This window comes from Eutrema salsugineum, unplaced genomic scaffold (assembly GCF_000478725.1).
Source record: "Eutrema salsugineum unplaced genomic scaffold, Eutsalg1_0 scaffold_8, whole genome shotgun sequence".
In the NCBI taxonomy this organism is placed as follows: Eukaryota; Viridiplantae; Streptophyta; class Magnoliopsida; order Brassicales; family Brassicaceae; genus Eutrema; species Eutrema salsugineum.
In genome coordinates this window covers 10,410,613-10,418,847 of record NW_006256414.1, presented here as the reverse complement: position 1 = coordinate 10,418,847, position 8,235 = coordinate 10,410,613, and positions in this window count along the sequence as shown.

The window sequence follows — 8,235 nt, the reverse complement described above, 5'->3', positions numbered from 1 at the left end:
CCATAATTTTGTATTGCACCGATAGCAAACTACCTAAGTCGTTGTTATGCAAGAATCTCCAAAAATAGGTGATTTGTGAAACTGGAACTTATGAAAACGAGAATTAAAGAGTTTTTTAGATGAATTGGAGAGAAATTTGGAGTTAAAATGAAGTTATGAGCGACATTATTAGTATTTAGAGCTTCAAATGTGGTTGGTAATGGTGGTTGGCAAAATTGAAGAAGATGACATTTTCGTTAAGAAATGATATATTTGTGTCTTTTTAGTATGTTTTAGAAAAAACCAAAAATTAAAAACATAATGGTATTTTCGTAAATATATGTCTTTGTGAGGAAATAATAGAAAGAAAATAGCATTTGTTGAAAAAGGAGAAAAAAAAGATTACATTTTCATTTGACTTCAAATTATGGATCATTTGTTAAAGTACGCCTATAATTCAAGATGCATCATATCAAAGCATCTTATTATTATGGAGACACCTTAAATGTCCAGTAATATCTTAGTAGTATCAACGTAAATTATTTTAAAAGTTATGGCTCTTATAAGTTTAAAATTAAAATTTTCTTTTTTATTGTAATTATCACCTAAGGTTACAGTTACTTTAAAAAAAAAAATATGATAGTGAGATTAAAAGCACTAAAAAAAATACAATGTCTACTCATTAGAATGGATTAAAAATTTAAAAAAAAATGACGGACGAAGAAGTTTTCAAACATGGGTCACAGAATCTGTTTGGGGTGCAAGGAATTTATAAAGAAGTCTTCTCCTTTACATGCTGAAATAGAAGTTCTTATATGATCCATGCATTACATGATACAAAATCAGAAAATGGCCATGCTGAAATAAAGAAGTCTTCTCCTTTACATGTTGAAATAGAGTGTTTCGAATTGGTGAAGATGGTGTCTACTGATAACACCGTATTTGTACCCATTTTTACTATTGATTTCAAATGTTTTTTAATTGTTTTAATTAGTTTTAGGAAATTTTTTATTACAATTTTTCCATATTTGTAGTTTCAAGACTCTTTTTAGGAAACTTAGAGAAAAACATGACAAAATAGAGGAACTCCACATTTCTAACTTAGAGTCAAACCATCAGAAGTTCAGTCTCAAATGAAGACTTTCTCATCGTCTGATCCAGCTCAAGTTTGAAAGATATCATTTTTATGCATCTTTCATTTATGTATATCTTTTCCTGCATCATGTTAATTAGAGTATTTTAGTAGTTGGGTTTTTAAAGATCTATCAAAGGGATCTGTATGTTCAATAAGGATTGCTAGTTTTTCTCAACCATATTTTAGCTCTCATCTCTTCTAAGTTAAATTTAATGCATGAGGTTAGAGTCATAAACTAATTTCTGAGCCTAGGATTGATCAGAGCCACAAGAGTGATGTATCAGATCGCCGTACATAGCTTTAGAAGAACATAGTCGCTGAAGGAGACGAAAGCTACCTATAGAGAAAATGTGAGCAAAAACAAATTCAGTTCAGTTAATGCATGATATTACTCGTGGCAAGAGACCAAAGCTACTTGTCGAGTTTAAGTGATTAGTTAGTTAAGGTGACGAGACTTAGTTAGTCATGTTAGTGCCTATTCGAGTTCTATGCAGATACTAGGAATAGATAAAGACATACTACTTAAAACTAGTCGGAAGATACTTTGATATCAATAAGGGTAACCAGGAAAAGTGTAACACCCGTGTTCGGGAAAATCTTACCAAGTAGGAAAATTGATTAAGGGAGTTAAGGTTTATGTAGAGCAGAAATGGGGAAAAACCAGGGGGTTAACTGAGGAAGTTCAGAAAATAAGTTTGGTCGGAGGAAAATGGGTTTAGTCGGGTGAATCCAAGCTAAGTCCAGCTTTCGCCGAGCTAAATCGATTTTTGCCGAGCTAAAATCAGCTGGCCGTGATTTTGGGAAAAATTGGCTGGAAATTCTGACAAGCCGAGTTTTTCGGGACTTGGTCGGAATTCGGACAAGGTTGGTCGGGAGCAGACAGCCTTTGTCGGAAACAGATGCGAGCGGGAGCGGTTATCGGGTAAAACACGCTAAGGAAAAAGTGCGGGAATGGTTATGGATTTAGCCAAGCAAATGTTTACGCGGGAACAGTTATTAGTCAGGCAAATATCCGAAGTGGGTATTGCCGAGGGAGTGCGCAGATAGGCGCGTGAATGGTTTCTGGGCGGTTTTCTTCGGGAAATCGTGTAAGCGCCTATATAACAAAGGCTTCTGGCTCATTTTCTCTTCTTCGCACGACCAAATAACTCAGAAAGATTAAGAGAAACAATTTTAAGAGAAGTTAGTCGAGAGAAAGTCTGTTTGGCTGAGAGTTATCAGATTCTGGCCGAGAGCGAGTGCGATTCTGTCGAGCATGATCCGGATTATGCCGAGCGATCGTGGGAACAAGTCTGAGCGATCGAGATTTCTGTCTTTACCGAATCTGTCCGATAAAAGCTAAGGTTAGTGCGTGACCGTGGCCTAGTTTGGTCGTATTCTTGCTTAGATTCTACTCGGTTGCGTGTATTTCTGTGCTTGTCATGACATTTCTGCTGGCTATGCCGTGATGATCGATCCACCTTACCGGCGATCTAGATCAGGCAAGGCGCTCGCGGCTGTGATGCTCGCCAAGGCTTGTCTAGTTGTTGGATGATCGGCCGGGTAAGTGTGTATGGTCAAGCGCGGGTAGTTTTCTGTTCTGATAAGCATTGGGCTCGATCTTTGTTTGATGCGACTGTACTTTGGCTCGGTGAGACGGGATGATGGCTCTCTCTAAGCAGTTCTGTTTGCTTATGCCTCTTTTTGTGGATGCAGATAAAGATAATGTCTGATCAGCGTGTGCTGACTAAGGCTGGAAAGGGATGGATGGTAGGATCGGGTAGTTAAGGCCTTAGTCAATGTAATAGCTTATATGCGAACAATCTTGTACTGAGAACCTCGATTTAATTCAAGTATTCTGTTTTTAATCTATTTATGCACGGCTAAAATTGTCTAAACGAACCAAATGTGGAAAATGGTAAGTAAAAATCCGGATCAAAATTTGACTAAGTATAAGTTAAAAAGTAAAATCCAGGTTACGGTGCTACAAGTTGGTATCAGAGTGCGGTCGGTTCTAGGACAAGTTTAGCATAAGTGGGTTTGTGGGTAAACCACCCTTCCAATGCTGAAGTCCCGCGGTAAGGCTGATAATGATTGTATGTGGTGTTAAGTTAGTTTGCCAGCTAATTTAATAGAGTATCTAAACATTTTCAGATGGCAAGAGGTGATCGAAGACGGCATGCTGTGGGTGAGAACTCGGCGGCTAGGAACGCCGAGGGTGGGAATCAGGATCAGGTTGACCAAACTGCGGGCATTGCTGGGAATGCCGAGAATGCGGCTGCGGCTGCTGCGACTGGGGCTGTTCCAAACGTTGCTGCTGCCCCTGTTAGATTGGAAACGGTGTTGGGTTTGTTAACCCAGGTGTTAGCACAATTTCCGGCTGTTGCGGCTGCTCCAGTGGCACCACCACCCGTCGTGCAAGTGAATCTGCCTACTAAAGCGGATGAGGGAATTGCCGGTGTAAGGATTCCATTTTACGTGAAGGTGATGGACCACATGAAGAAGTTGGATACAAAATTATTTCAGGGAGAAACTAAGCCGATCGAGGCTGATGATTGGATCGACCGTCTGAAGAGAAATTTCGAGTCGATCAGCTGCCCGGAGTAGTACAAGAAAGATATTACCATGCATTAACTTGAAGGTGATGTGCACACCTTGTGGCGCGGTGCTGTTGGGCAAGTGCGGGACGAGTGTGTACTTGGGCTGATTTTTGTGGATTGTTTAGGCCAAGTACTTTCCACCTGAGGCGCATGATCGACTAGAGAGTGCGTTCCCGGATCTGCGCCAAGGTTCAAAAATGGGTTGAGAATATGAGGCAGAGTTCAACAAGCTGAAGAAGTTTGCCGGCCGGAATATGGGAATGCCGAGTAACCATATCAAAAGATTATTTGTGGGCTAAGGATCGATCTCTGCAAGCATTGCAAGATGCGGGAGTACAAGACCTTTTCGGAGCTTGTGGAAAAGGGAGCGCAAAGCTACTTCTGCGGAAGAAGCTAAGTTACTTGGTAATGCTGCTGCAGCTGGGCCAAAAAAGGGTGGATCGTCTGCCAAACCACCCTCGGTTCATTACGCTGGTTCGACCAATAGGAAGGAAAAACGTGCAAGCTGACGCGCGTCTGGTGCTTGTCTCCGGTGCAGAAGCATAGAGCACAAGGTGCAGGATTTTCCGGAGGAGGATAAGCGCGGAAAGAACCTAGGGAACGGGTCAGATGAGAGGGTTTGTTTGCATTGCAGTGAGGCTGGGCACATTAAGCCGAGATGCCCAGAACTGATGCAAGTGGCACAGCACATTGGGAAAAGGCCGAGTGAAAGACCGGCGCCTCCAGCAAAGAGGCAGGCCATGATACCGCAGATCTATGCTGTGGCTGAGGAGAACGCTGAGGATCTAAGTTCTTCTCGTTCGATCACTGGTAAGTCCTATCACTTACCTTAGTAAATTTTCTGTGTGAAAATTCTGAGTGTGCGTGCGGTAGCTTAGCAATCTAGGTGATTGTGTAGGGATCTTGGTCATGGATGGTGTGGCAACCCATGTTTTTTTTTATTCCGGAGCAACTCATTGCTTCGTGAATCCGAACATTGTCGGAAAATGTGGATTTCGCAGGGAACCGGTGGATAACTACAGATTGGTCCAGGTGGCTGGTGGACATGTCATGCTTACCCTCGGTAAGGTCAAGGATGTGTCGGTAATGGTTGGCAGCGTGAATATGCCAGTGGATCTGGAAATCTGCCAGGTGAAGTCTTACGACGTGATCCTTGGTATGGATTGGCTCGGGAAGTACAAAGCACATCTAGATTGTCGCCGTGGTCGAATTCGGTTCGAGACCGCAGAAGGGATTTTGGAGTATCAGGGTATCAGACCGACTAAGGGAAGCTTGATTGTTTCGGCAATGCAAGCTGACCGGTTGATTGAGAAGGGGTGTGAGGCGTACCTGGCTACGATCACAACTGCCGAGGTAGGACCGGATGCGGAGCTGGGCAGTATTCCGGTCGTAAGCGAGTTTGAGGATGTGTTTAAGGCGCTAACGGATTTACCGCCTGCACGGTCAGATCCGTTTATCATCGAGCTTGAGCCTTAAACGGCTCCGATATCCAGGGCACCGTATCGGATGGCTCCGGCTGAGATGGCTGAACTGAAGAAGCACCGGTGCTAAACGATCTGATGGAGAAAGGGTTTGTCCAACCAAGCAGTTCACCGTGGTGCACCGGTGCTGTTTGTTAAAAAGAAAGATGGGAGTTTTCGGCTATGTATCGACTACCGTGGGCTTAACCAGGTTACTGTGAAGAACATGTACCCTTTACCGCGGATAGATGAGTTGTTGGACCAACTTCGAGGGGCGACTTGGCTCAGCAAGATCGATTTGGCTTCGGGTTATCATCAGATACCCTTAGAAGAGTCGGATGTAAGGAAGACCGCCTATAGGACAAGGTATGGTCACTTCGAGTTCGTAGTCATGCCCTTCGGGCTGACTAATGCTCCTGTGGCCTTTATGAAGCTGATGAACAACGTGTTCCGAGACTGTCTGGATGAATTTGTAATCATCTTTATTAATGATATACTTGTTTACTCCAAGAGTCAGGAAGAACATGCGGTTCATGTAAAGACCGTTATGAATCGGCTAAGGGAGCATAAGCTGTTTGCCAAGCTCAGTAAGTGCACCTTTTGGCAAAGGGATATCGGATTCTTGGGTCATGTGGTCTCGGACAAGGGTGTGTCTGTTGACCCGGAGAATATTAAGGCAATCACAAATTGGCCTAGACCTGAGAATGCCTCGGAGATAAGAAGTTTTCTGGGCTTAACTGGGTATTACCGTCGGTTTATTAAGGGATTTGCGAGCATGGCTCAGCCAATGACCCGGCTAACGGGTAAGGACGTACCATTTGTGTGGTCGGCTGAGTGTGAGAAGTGCTTTGCCAAGCTTAAGGAGATGTTGACTAGTACGCCAGTTCTGGCTTTGCCTGAGCCGGATCAGCCGTATGTAGTCTACACGGATGCGTCGCGGATGGGATTGGATTGTGTGCTGATGCAGCAGAGTAAGGTAATCATCTATCCCTCAAGGCAGTTAAGAAACCATGAGGTGAATTACCCTACTCACGATCTGGAGATGGTTACGGTAGTGTTCACGTTAAAGAGTTGGCGATCTTACCTTTACGGTCGGAAAGTCTAAGTTTTTACCGATCACAAGAGTTTGAAGTACATATTCACTCAGCCTGAGCTGAATATGAGGCAAAGGAGTTGGATGGAATTCGTGGCCGACTATGGCTAGGATATTGCTTACCATCCCGGTAAAGCAAATCTGGTTGCTGATACGCTAAGTCGGAAGCGGGTTGCGGCCCTGACCGAACAGGATGTTGAGGGATTGGTCTGGATGGTTGGGATGCTATGGCTATCAGCCCTGAGCGATGATGTGGAACCATTGGGTTTAGGCGCGGCTGATCAAGCGGATCTGCTAAGCCGAGTAAGGATTGCCCAGGAAAAAGATGAAAATCTGATGAAATGGGCAAAGATGGATCAGACAGAGTACCAGACTTCGAACAATGGGACGATCTTGGTTAAGGGAAGCTTACCAGTCTAAGTTCGCGGTTCACCCAGGATCGACGAAGATGTATCAGGATCTCATGCGGTATTACAACTGGGTCGGGATGAAGCGAGACGTGGCTGAATGGGTGGCCGGCAAACCTGTCAATTGGTTAAGGCCGAGCATCAAGTACCAATCGTCTTGTTGCAAAGCTTACCAATTCCCGAGTGGAAGTGGGACATGATCACGATGGATTTTGTGACAAGATTGCCTATGTGCGGGAAGATGGATTCTAGCTGGGTCATTGTGGATCGGCTAACTAAGTATGCACATTTCTTAGCCGTAAACAAGCATGACAAGGCATATTTTTTGGCTAAGTTATATGTTGAGGAAATAGTCAAGCTGCACAGTGTACTGACGAGTATTGTGTCGGATCAGGACTCGCGGTTCACGTTGGCATTCTGGAGGGTTTTGCAGAAACGGTTCATGAGTAAGGTCCACATGAGTACGGCTTACCATCTTCAGACCGATGGTCAGTCGGAACGAACCACAAGGGCGTTGGAGGATCTGTTACGGGCTTGTGTGTTGGATTGAGGCGGTAAATGGAAGGATTACCTGCCTTTGGCAGAGTTTTCCTACAACAACAGTTACCAAACAAGCATTGGGATGTCGCCTTATGAAGCGTTGTATGGTCGGCCTTGCCGTACACCGCTATGCTGGACCCAAGTGGGGAAGCGCAGCATTTTTGGTCGAGACTTTGTGGAAGAGACGACCAAACGGATCAGAGTTTTAAAACTTAAGATGAAGGAGGCTCAGAACAGACATACAAGTTATGCGGAACGGAGAAAAGAGTTGGAATTTCAGGTCGGCGATCAAGTTTTTGTCAAACTGATCACTTACAAGGGTAAGGACTGCGCTGATGCGACTGGTAAGTTGCAGCCGAGGTACATGGGACCGTACAAGATCCTGGAACAGATTGGGCCGGTTGCTTACAAGCTGGAATTGCCACCAGTCTTGGTCGCATTTCACAATGTGTTCCATGTATCTCAGTTAAGGACATGTGTAAGGAATGATGATTCAGTTACATCCGAACCTCCACCGGACTTGCAGGAAAACTTGTCTATAGAGGGAAGGCCGGTTCGGATTTATAGGCCAACGGGTAGAGCAGGACGATGGGAAGAAGACGATGACGGGATCGACATTAGTTTAGATTTAGATCTTTAGGGTTTCTTTTGTAATTATTAAAATTAATTTTTATTTTGAATTTTAATTACAATTTAAATTGTAAATTAATTCTTTTTTTAATTTAAATTTTAATTTGAATTTTTTTTTTAACTTCATTTATAAAAACATCGTATAATCGTCGTAATATAATTATTATTAATTTAATAAATTGTCGTATATTCGTCGTAACTCGTACGACAGTTTATAAGTTTGAGTCTCACTATAAGTGGGGGAGACTTGTAACACCCGTGTTCGGGAAAACCTTACCAAGTGGGAAAACTGGTAAAGGGAGTTATGGTTTATTTAGAGCAGAAATGGGGAAAACCAGGGGGTTAACTGAGGAAGTTCGGAAAATAAGTTTGGTCAAAGGAAAATGGGTTTAGTCGGGTGAATCCGAGCTAA